We start from the raw sequence: 10,906 nt of genomic DNA on the forward strand, positions 1-10,906 counted from the left end.
AAATGTTGAAAATGGGACCCCATGGAGGAGGTGGGGGGAAGTCACGAGATTCAGAGCAATCTCTGTATATGGATATATATTTGGATTTTTATAACTGTATTTGTAAAACCAAATAAAAATGATTTCACAGAAAAAGGGAGAGAGAGAGAAAAAGAGCTGGGTTCTCAATGAGATATGTAAATTGCTTTGCATCTGCATTTTTATATCTCTGTATGTCAACAATGTCCATATTATACATCATTTCAAAGAAAATCTTAGTTTAATATTTTACCCTAAAACTCTGTTGTGTATTCGAGAAAACAATCCATTCCAGTTTCCCATAAGGCAGCAATTTTCATATGAAAAGTCCAGCAACCTGTCCATAAGTCCTTCATAAAATATAGATTTCTCTTCATTTGGTGCATATATGTCTACAACCAAAGTTTTATTCCTTTGGATATTAACTCTCACCCCAACATTCACCATTTTAATAAATCAATCCATTTTATTGTATATAGGCGAAAGGCCTTTACAACAGACAACAGAGAATAAAAGGAAACTTTCATCTAAAACCATACAATGTAACCCGTAGCAGTTCACAACATAAAAAGAAATTTACAACATTAAAACTTAAGATTGGAGTGCATTCACATAGCTACATATCTACCTCAATTGGTGCAGAGGTGGGAATGCATATATAGAAAAACTCCATTTCCCCTCCATCAGTGCTGCAGAGATAAATGAATCATGTGGCATCCCATAACAATTTTTTATTTCAAAAAAATACTACTTTATTGTATATTGACTAAAGAGCATCAATCCACTTACAGTTAAAACACAAATATATGTTGTTTTCAGTACAGTATCAAGAAAAAGTATACATACAGAAAGTTTTAAATGCAATAATTAGCCATAGATGAGGTATAAATTACACTTCAGAATTAATATGAAAAACTAGTTGTTCAGTCAGGCATGATATTTTTGATCATGCAAATCTGGAGTCAAGGTCCCTTATCTCATCTGCCTGGAGACCAGAAAGGACTTCTGCTCACAAATGGAAGACAAGAACCAACATGTTGCCTACCAGAAGGGTCATTTAGAATCAAAACACAGAGAAAGTAATTACCCCTCTCACACACAAAGTTATCTACAGCACCATTATTTTCTCAGGTGGTCAAAGCTCCAGAGACTTTCAAAAGGTTAGGAAAAAACAGTCAGTAAGCAAGTCTGAAAGTGATGATAAATAAGGACCTGTGCTATGGGAAGTTGGGATTAAATGCAAGAGGCAAGCAAGGACATCTCTGACACTTTTCTCCCATTGCCTTTTATAAGCTTGATGTAAGAAAATAGGTGCAGGGCAGTTTATATTTAGAAAGAAGCTTTGAGGAAAGCATGCTAGGAAAAACAATGTTTCTTCTTCTTCTGCCTTCTACTGTGTCCAAAGTAGGTATCATGAAATGTCACACAGGTGATCCCCTACCTATACCACATGAATGGTACCAGCCAGGGGGTCTCGTCATTGGTGGGATTACTTCTCAGATCATTTACTTCTTCCATGAAATTCTGTTCAAGGAACATCCTTCCCAGAATCTCTTTGATATTCCACAGTAAGGATCGTCTTAGTCAAATCTGTTAAATTGCATGCATTTTGTAAATGTAGAAGAAATATGGGGTAGTATCCAAAGCTGTAAAGATTTGTGAATGGGGAAATATAAAAAGAGTCAAAGAAATCATCTTTATGTATATTCCTTGTGCACTGAGATAGAGGTGAAGTATTTTCTTATATAATAATATGAGAGATCACAAGGTTTCTTAATGCACTAGGCATTATAGATGACAAATTCACATGTTATATGTAACAAAATATAAATAAAGGTTGGTAGGTGATAATCGTAACAGTTGGCTGTAGGGAATTGAGAGCAATTGGAAACGATACTCCCATTCCTGTAAGATTCAGTTGCTCATGTAGATTAAAGCGATTATAGAGTAACAGTTTCATACATTGTAGGAGCAACTTCTGAATTAGAAAAATAATTCTATTCTCAGTGTGGTGAGCAAGTTCTAGCAGGATAGATTTCCCTTGACTGTAAATCAACTCAATTAAGTTAGATACAGGAACTACGAGGTTTGTAGCATAAACTATTCCTGCATTGTAGACTCATCTTCTAAATTAATGAAAGTAATATTACTGGCAGAGTCATTACCAAGTTTTACCAGCATGTTCTGGCCCTGGTGTTTGCCATAAATGAGCTCAACAAGAATCCCAAAATACTACCTAACGGGACCCTTGGTTTCCACATCTGTGACACCTATTATGATGCAAGGATGACCTATCGCACCACACTGGATCTGATCTTCAAGTCACATAGGTTTCTCCCAAACTACAAATGTGCCACAGAGAAAAATCTCCTAGCTGTCATTGGAGGACTGGGCTCTGACTCTTCTTTCCATCTGATGGATGTCTTAGCTCTGTATAAGATACCACAGGTAGGATATGTACATGGGTGCTGGTGGTAATATCATATTCTTCTGTATTTACAACTTGGAATAATGTTATGGTTCAGAAGAAAGAACTAGTGACGCTTGTATTTCAAATATAACAAAACACCAGAAAAGACCCTAATGAAAACATTATACTGCTAACTTATTTTTGCAGTATCTGTATGTTTTCTTACAGCTTTCATATGGCTCATTTACCATAGATGAGACCAAAATAATAGAAGTTTCCCCTTTTTACCAAATGGTCCCAAATGAAGACCTTCAGTATATGGGAATTATTTGGTTACTTCAGCATTTTAGGTGGAGCTGGGTTGGGCTCTTTGTTGTGGATGATAACAGTGGAGAACAATTCCTAAAAATACTGGAGTCATTGTTTTCGAGACATGGAATCTGTTCAGCCTTCATCAAAAGAATCTCAAAAGGAGCTCATATGGAGGAATTCATAAATCAGTTTTACCATTCCAGTGCAATTGATATATCTTTCCAAGATCGTAAAGCTGGTACAATCATCTTGTACGGAGAATCTTCAATAATTTTGCGGCTTAGAATTTTTATATGTTCAGAAGATTCAGGAAATACAGAAAACACATTATTTGGAAAGGTGTGGATTGTGACAACCCAGACAGATTTTATATTAACAGGTGCTGCAAGAGGATGGGATTTCCAGATGTTCCAGGGTGCCATTTTATTTGCTATTCACACAAAAGAGGTTCCAGGTTTCAGGGAATTTCTTCAGAATATAAACCCTACCAGGACTGAAAGAAATGGTTTTCTCAGAAATTTCTGGGAGCAAGCATTTGATTGTTCCTTTCCAGATCCAGGTATGTCTGTGATGGATGATGACACTTGTACTGGAGAGGAGAGGCTGGAGAGTCTCCCTGCAGGTCTTTTTGAAATTCACATGACTGGACACAGCTACAGTATCTATAATGCTGTTTATGCTTTGGCCCATGCTTTGCATGCCATGGACTTGGCTAGATCCAAATATAAACCAAAGTTGATTGGTAACAGTGTCAAACTTCAGTCTCTGCAGCCTTGGCAGGTAATGTTTCCCCAACAAATGCTTTGTAGTTCAGTGAACAGTTTGGTACAGGTTGAGAATACATTAATTTTTGTTCTGCTTGGATAAATAATAAAGATAATTAACATCTTTCTCATTTCAAAAATTGGGCTTCCATTTCCTTTCTAAGACTGAAACTTTAAAGGATTGTCATTCTGTAAACTTTAGCATGTTGTTATTCTATTTTTATCCCTCTCCCTTTATTGCTGAAATAGCTCCACCAGTTTCTTCAAGGCATCTCATTTAACAATTCAGCTGGAGAAACCATGTCCTTTAATGATCAATGGGAAATCAGTGGTGGATTTGACATCATGAACTTGATCACCTTCCCCAACAACTCCTTTCAGAGAATAAAAGTTGGAAGTGTTGCTCCATATGCTCCGGAAGGGAAAGCATTCACCATTAGAGAGGACAAAATTGTCTGGCACAGATATTTTAATGAGGTATTTATTCTGGGTCTATCTTGGAGAACCCATTGTGTTGAACTATGAAGGAATGTGTATTTTTCTCTCCATAACCTTGTCTTGCAAAGCAACTCAAACTCTAGAATGAATTCATTGATTCCTTTCACATTCAGAAACCAGAGGTGGTTTTAGGACAGCACAAATGGTTACTCACTCACTGGGCAAAAAGCAGAAACTTGTCAAGCTATGGGAAGGAGCTGGGAGGGCTCTAGGGCCCTGCTGATGCTCTTTCACATCCTTCACTCCTGGGTGGGTGGGTAATAATAATTTATAATAATATTTATTATTTATACCCCACCCATCCAGCTGAGTTTCCCCAGTCACTCTGGGAGGCTTCCAATAAAATATTAAAATACAATAGTCCATCAGATATTAAAAGCTTCCCTAAACAGGGCTGCCTTCAGATATCTCCTAAAAGTCTGGTAGTTGTTTTTTTCCTTTGACATTTGGTGGGAGGGTGTTCCACAGGGCGGGCACCACTACCAAGAAGGCCCTCTGCTTGGTTCATGTTGTCATGACTTCTGGGCTCCATTTAACATTAAAATAATGCCAGTATCAATACATTTCATTGGTGCACTGCCGAGGGACTTCTGGCACTTCCCTCACTACAAGAAGCAAAGCTACAGGGAACCAGGCAGAGGGCCTTCTTGGTAGTGGTGCCCGCCCTGTGGAACGCCCTCTCTTCAGATGTTAAAGAGATAAACAACTACCCGACATTTAGAAAACATCTGAAGGCAGCATTGTTCAGGGAAGTTTTTAATGTGTGACATTTTGATGTATTTTTAATCTTTGTTGGAAGACGGGTGAGATATAAGTAATAAATTATTATTATTGTTGTTGTTGTTGTTATTATTATTATTATTATTATTATTATTATTATTATTATTATATTGATGTCATGATCTACTAGAATAAACCATAGAAAATGTTTGGATTGGCACAAACCATTACACAAAAATTGTTTATTCCTGCCAACATTATCTTAGTGAGCTGTCTGGCCTGTCTGCCTCCTTTGTCCTGTTTCATTCCTCTTGCAGTGCAGTATCTCAACAATGAAATTGACACCATCATATCACTTCAGCAGAAATTGGATGGTCATATGTCATGGATGCTTCAGTTTAGATTGCAGGGGGTTGGAGTAGATGACCCTTAGGGTCCCTTAAGTTCCCTTACAATTCAACAGTTCTATAGCCTATGACTCATATTGGTGTCTTTGCATGCTACATGTGAAAGCGCTGGAGCTCAATTGTAGAGCATATGTTTTCCTTGAAAAGGGTCCAGTTTTCAGTCTTCAGCATCTCCAGGAATGACTGGGGGGGGGGGGGAGAACCCTGCCTGAAATTCCAGAGAGCTGCTAAGTGGTTTACAAAGATATCATACAAAAATAATAAGTTTATACTATGAAATCAAACCGCATTAACAAGCCCAATGCAATCAAACAAGAATAACTCTATGTTCTGGAAGTTCATTACGGACATGATGGCAATTCTACTACTGGTACTATACACTCAGTCATGCCAGGATGAATAAAGTAGAATCGGGAATCAATGAGGGGTGATTTCTAGGAAAATATTGGCTATCCAAGTCCTTTCAGATCATAGTAACATCCTCTGACATTTAAGGTCACCTTGATTACAATCACGATAAGAACAAAAGCTTTAATATTTATTATGACCATCATGATTTTCTCATTCCTTCATGTATATTTCTGAACATTCTCAGGCAACTTACCTACAGGCACGTCTATGAGATCTGCCACGATAATTTCAAATTCATATAAACCAATGGGAGAGGGGAAACAGATACTTATTACTAAAAATCAAACAAGTTACACTGGAACAAACATCTTGCATCTATACATTATAGATAATTTTGCTTCATTTGAACGTGCTGCAAGGCTGTCTCCATTGTTAGGATACTTTATGAGAAATATATTTTTTCAATATAACTAACTCTTTAACAAAAAAACATGTATGTGGACAGGTGGTTCCCGTTTCTGTCTGTAACGAATGTTGCCACCCTGGTCATCAGAAGGAAAGGAAGGAGGGTGAAATGTTTTGCTGCTATGATTGTGCTCCATGTCCAGATGGGAAAATTTCAAACCAAACTGGTAGGTCATGTCATCTTGTCAAAACAAAAGGTAAAAATAATTTGCTGTAGTCAATGAATTGCCACTAAGTTTGAACTCCCCCACACTACCCCACTCTTCAGATATGGAAGACTGTTTCAAATGCCCAGAAGATCAGTATCCAAGCAAGAACAGAAGTCAATGCAACCCCAAAATCATGCATTTTCTGTCTTATGAAGACCCTTTAGGCAAAGGCTTAGCCTCAGCTGCGGCTTCTTTTTCTTTCATCACAACCTTGGTGTTTGCTACCTTCATTAAGCATAAAGATACCCCCATTGTCAAAGCCAACAACCGGGACCTCACCTACATCCTCCTGGTTTTCCTCCTGCTCTGCTTTCTTTCCTCTTTGTTATTCATCGGCCAACCTGGGAAAGTGACCTGCCTTCTCCGACAACCAACATTTGGAATCATTTTCTCAGTGGCTGTTTCTTGCATGTTGGCCAAGACCACCATTGTTTCTCTAGCATTCATGGCTACAAAACCGGGATCAAGAGTGAAGAAATGGATGGGGAAGAAAGTATCCTATTCAATTGCTGTTTGTTGTTCACTGGTTCAATTGTGCTTTTGCACCGTGTGGCTCTCAACATTTCCCCCATTCCCTGATTTAGACATGCATTCAGGGAATGAAGAAATCATTGTACAGTGTAATGAAGGGTCTGCCACCATGTTCTATTGTGTCCTGGGCTACATGGGTCTCCTGGCTATCAGCAGCTTCATTGTGGCCTTCCTGGCCCGCAAGTTACCTGACAGTTTTAATGAAGCAAAATTCATCACCTTCAGCATGTTGGCATTTTGCAGTGTTTGGTTGTCCTTTGTTCCAACTTACCTGAGCGCCAGAGGGAAAGGCATGGTGGCTGTGGAGATCTTCTCCATCTTGACGTCCAGTGCTGTGCTACTGGGATGCATGTTTTTCCCTAAGTGCTACATCATTGTGCTGAGACCTGAACTAAACAGCAAGGAGCAGATTATGAGGAGAAAGAATTAAGAAAACTGTCTTCTGTTCTCCAAATATACTGCTTTGCTTGATGAACATGTATTCCAGATAAAAATCAGTTAGAAGAACAGGGGCTAGAAACCTTCTGTCTCCCTGTGTGACTTGTGAAGCCTTTCCCCCAGAACCACTCTCGCCAGTGTCCACCTAACTTTATATATGAAGTCAATGTAGGAGCAGGTTGAGACATGGCTGCAGACAGCAGAATTGAATTCCTTGCACAGTAGCTGATGTGTGTGGAGCTCACTCCTACCTACCTCAACTATGCTATGGACCTCCAGTAGGGCCAAAACCATGCAAGAATCGTAATTGAATCCCTAGATATCAGCTGCTACACTGACTGTTCAATCCTGCTTTATTTGGTTGCAGTAGCCAATTCTGCAAAAAATGGCTTTTATTCCCATTCTCTCTAGATAGCAGGGTTGAACTCCCCACACATCACCTGCTGCAGGAGACTTCAATCCTGCTGGACCATATCTCTCCCACCCACAAACGCCAGTGTTGTTTTTCACTTCTGATTATCTTTAAGTCTATCAAGAATGCTTAAAAAAAAATAGGTAAATGCGAAAAAAAACCCCAAACCTATGATTTCCCCTTAGTTTAATTGCTCTTTCACCTATCTCAGAAAACGATTATTTGTAAATAAGCCAATGTGAGCAGGGGATAAAATGAGATTAATGAAAAAGAACTGGAGTAACAACCAGACAATAGTAAGAGAAATAGGTCAAGATGTAAGAGAAATGGCTGAAATTATCTCAAATCGTCTACAGGAGCTAGGGATGGAGAAAAATGGTTTTTGTTGTTGCATTTAGGTGAGCCCATCTAATTCAAACTACTAAACACCGAGAAATAAAGTGCAGCCATTATCAGAAATGTTCAATGTTGCCGTTCTCCAAACAGAATCCTTTTACATTAAGAAAGGGAAAATGTCTTGCAAAATTGTGAACAATAGTTGATATTGTATACAATATGAGCTTTTTAGCTGAAATCCATGCAAAAATCATGGTGAATTTAGATGATTTAGGCTATAGAACAGTAAAGGCAATATTCTCTAAAAAAAGGTGATACTGGCATTTCTCTTTTCACATGAAATATAATGACTAACATATTAATGAAGCATGAAATTAAGGATAGATGCGGATGTGGGCCCCGTTCCTGCCTCTCTCCACCTGGCCTGGGGCAGGATCTGACAGGCTTCCTAAGAACAGCTGCTGCTAAAGCTGCCCAACAAGGACTGGGGTGGTTTAGGGAAACTTTTATCGGTAGTTTTTGCTGTTATTGATACAAATTTTTGTATCTTTATTCTTATGTGGAAATTGTTCAGTTTGGTTATGTAGCTTTTAATGTGGTTTTTTATTTTTATTACTACTTTGCTAAGTTTGTAGTTATGTAAATCTTTTCATATTGTAAGTCGCCCTGAGCATTGTTTTAACTGTGGAAAGGTGGCATATAAATAAAATGATGATGATGATGATGATGATGATGATGACTGGATCAAGGTCACTGACAGGGTTCATGGCTAAGCAGGGGCCAGAGCCCAGGCCTCCCAGGGCATCGCCGAACCCATTTTAAGCTACACCACACTGGAAAGGGTGAAAGGACATGGTCTAATTTAGAATAAATATACATTGTCAACACACCCAAGAAGACCCAAGACAAAAAGATGCATAACAGGTTATGGTGTTTTGCTTCAAACACTAGAGACATTCTCAGTAGACACTTTTCTGGGCCTTTCTCTACATTCTTTGATTTCTTAGTTCTGCTTGATGCAAAAAAGGGATATAAAATGTTAATTTCCCTTCATATACATGCAATTATCCACAACACTATCATTTGCTCATTTGGTCAATGCTCCAGAGACTTTCTAAAGGGTAGGAGAAAACTGTCAGTAATCAAGTCTGAAAGTGATTATAAAATAACACCTGTGCCATGGAAAGTTGGGATTAAATGCAAGAAGCAGGTGGGGCAGTCTCCGACCCTTTTTTCCAATTGCCTTTTATAAGCTCGATGTAAGGTAATAGGTGCAGGGCAGTTTATATGTAGAAAGATGCTTTGAGGGAAACATGTTAGGGAAAACATTGCTGCTGCTTCTTTTGCCTTCCATTGTGTCCAAAGCAGGTCCCATGAAATGTCTCACAGGTGATCCCCTACCTATACCACATGAATGGTACCAGCCAGGTGGTCTCCTCATTGGTCAGATTACTTCTCAGATCATTTACTTTTTCCATGAAGTTTTGTTCAAGGAACATCCTACTCAGAACCTCTTTGAAATCCCACAGTAAGGATCCTCTTATCTGAATCGTTTAAATTGCATGAATATTGTAAATTTAGAGTAAAAATGAGGGCTGTAAATATTTGTTTATTGGGAGTTATGTCAGTCTGCATTTCTTGGTGCAGAAAGTATTGATCTCATGTGTAAATATCTTTCCTATTCTTTTCTATTCTGATTAATTATGGAAGCTACTAGAAGCTTCTCTGTGTGAGAGAAGCAGAGGCAGAAGGGTTGATTGATTGGGTTATATCTTCTGGGAAGCTGCTTTGAGCTAGTTCTCTTATCTCTATTCTGCAGAGTCATGCTGACTATACATATAGGCCAGAAGGATCCTGAGTCTTACACTTCCCCTTTCTTCTCTCTCTCTTTCTTCTGGTGTGGTGTTTCTGTACATGGGATGCTTAGTGCTAAGGTTTAGACTTATGATGAGTTAAGTTTATAAGTGCCACAAGTGAATTTTTGTATGGATTGAACCAATCCGGATTGTATTGGATTTGATAACTATTCTGCTACATTTGCCTTCAGCACAAATAAAGCTCTGCTGAATGAAGTACTATTGCTTCTGGTCTATTTTTGGGGAACTCTCCTGAACGCTGCAATTTGTTTAAGGTTTTCCAACACACGTATGATAATGTATGACAAGTTATATAACATTCAAAGAAATAACCTCTATGTGTATTCCCTGTGTGCTGGAAAAAGAGAGATTAAATATATTGATATATTTTTCTCAGGAAATTACAAGCCACTATGTAGTACAGATTTTTTTTTTTTAAACCCATCTGTTATATATAACAAGGAATAGATAAAGGTTTGGCTGGCAAGAAGGGTGATAGTTGGCTGTGGGGAATCAGGAGCAAATATAAAATATATTCCCAGTCCTGTGAAATTCAAGTGCTCATGTAGATTAGTGGGATTAAAGCATAACAGTTTCATGAACTGTAGATACATCATTGGAATTAGAAAAAAAAGTCTATTGTCAGGATCGTGACCAAGTATTGGCAATATGTATATCCCTTGGCTTTTGCTGTAAATAAACTCAACTCAGTTACGCACTGGTATGACTAGGTTTGTAGCATAAAGAATTCACACATTTCAGACTTTTCTTCTGAATTAATGAGAGTAATACTACTGACAGTGTTGTTACGAAGTTCTACCAGCATGTTCTAGCCTTGGTGTTTGCCATAAATGAAATCAACAAGAATCCCAAAATACTACCTAATGTGACACTTGGTTTCCACATCTCTGACACCTATTATGATGCAAAGATGACCTTTCGCACCACACTGGATCAGCTCTTCAAGTCACATAGGTTTCTGCCCAACTACAAATGTTCCACAGAAAAAAACCTACTAGCCATCATTGGAGGACTTGGCTCTGACACTTCGTTTCATTTGATGGACATCTTAGGTCTATATAAGATACCACAGGTAGGATATATGCATGTGTGTTGGTTGTAATATGATATTTTTCTGAATATATTTTTGGAATAATGTTATGGTTCTGAAGAAAGAAT

Source organism: Podarcis pityusensis (assembly GCF_964106645.2).
Source record: "Podarcis pityusensis genome assembly, chromosome: 13".
Lineage (NCBI taxonomy): Eukaryota > Metazoa > Chordata > Lepidosauria > Squamata > Lacertidae > Podarcis > Podarcis pityusensis.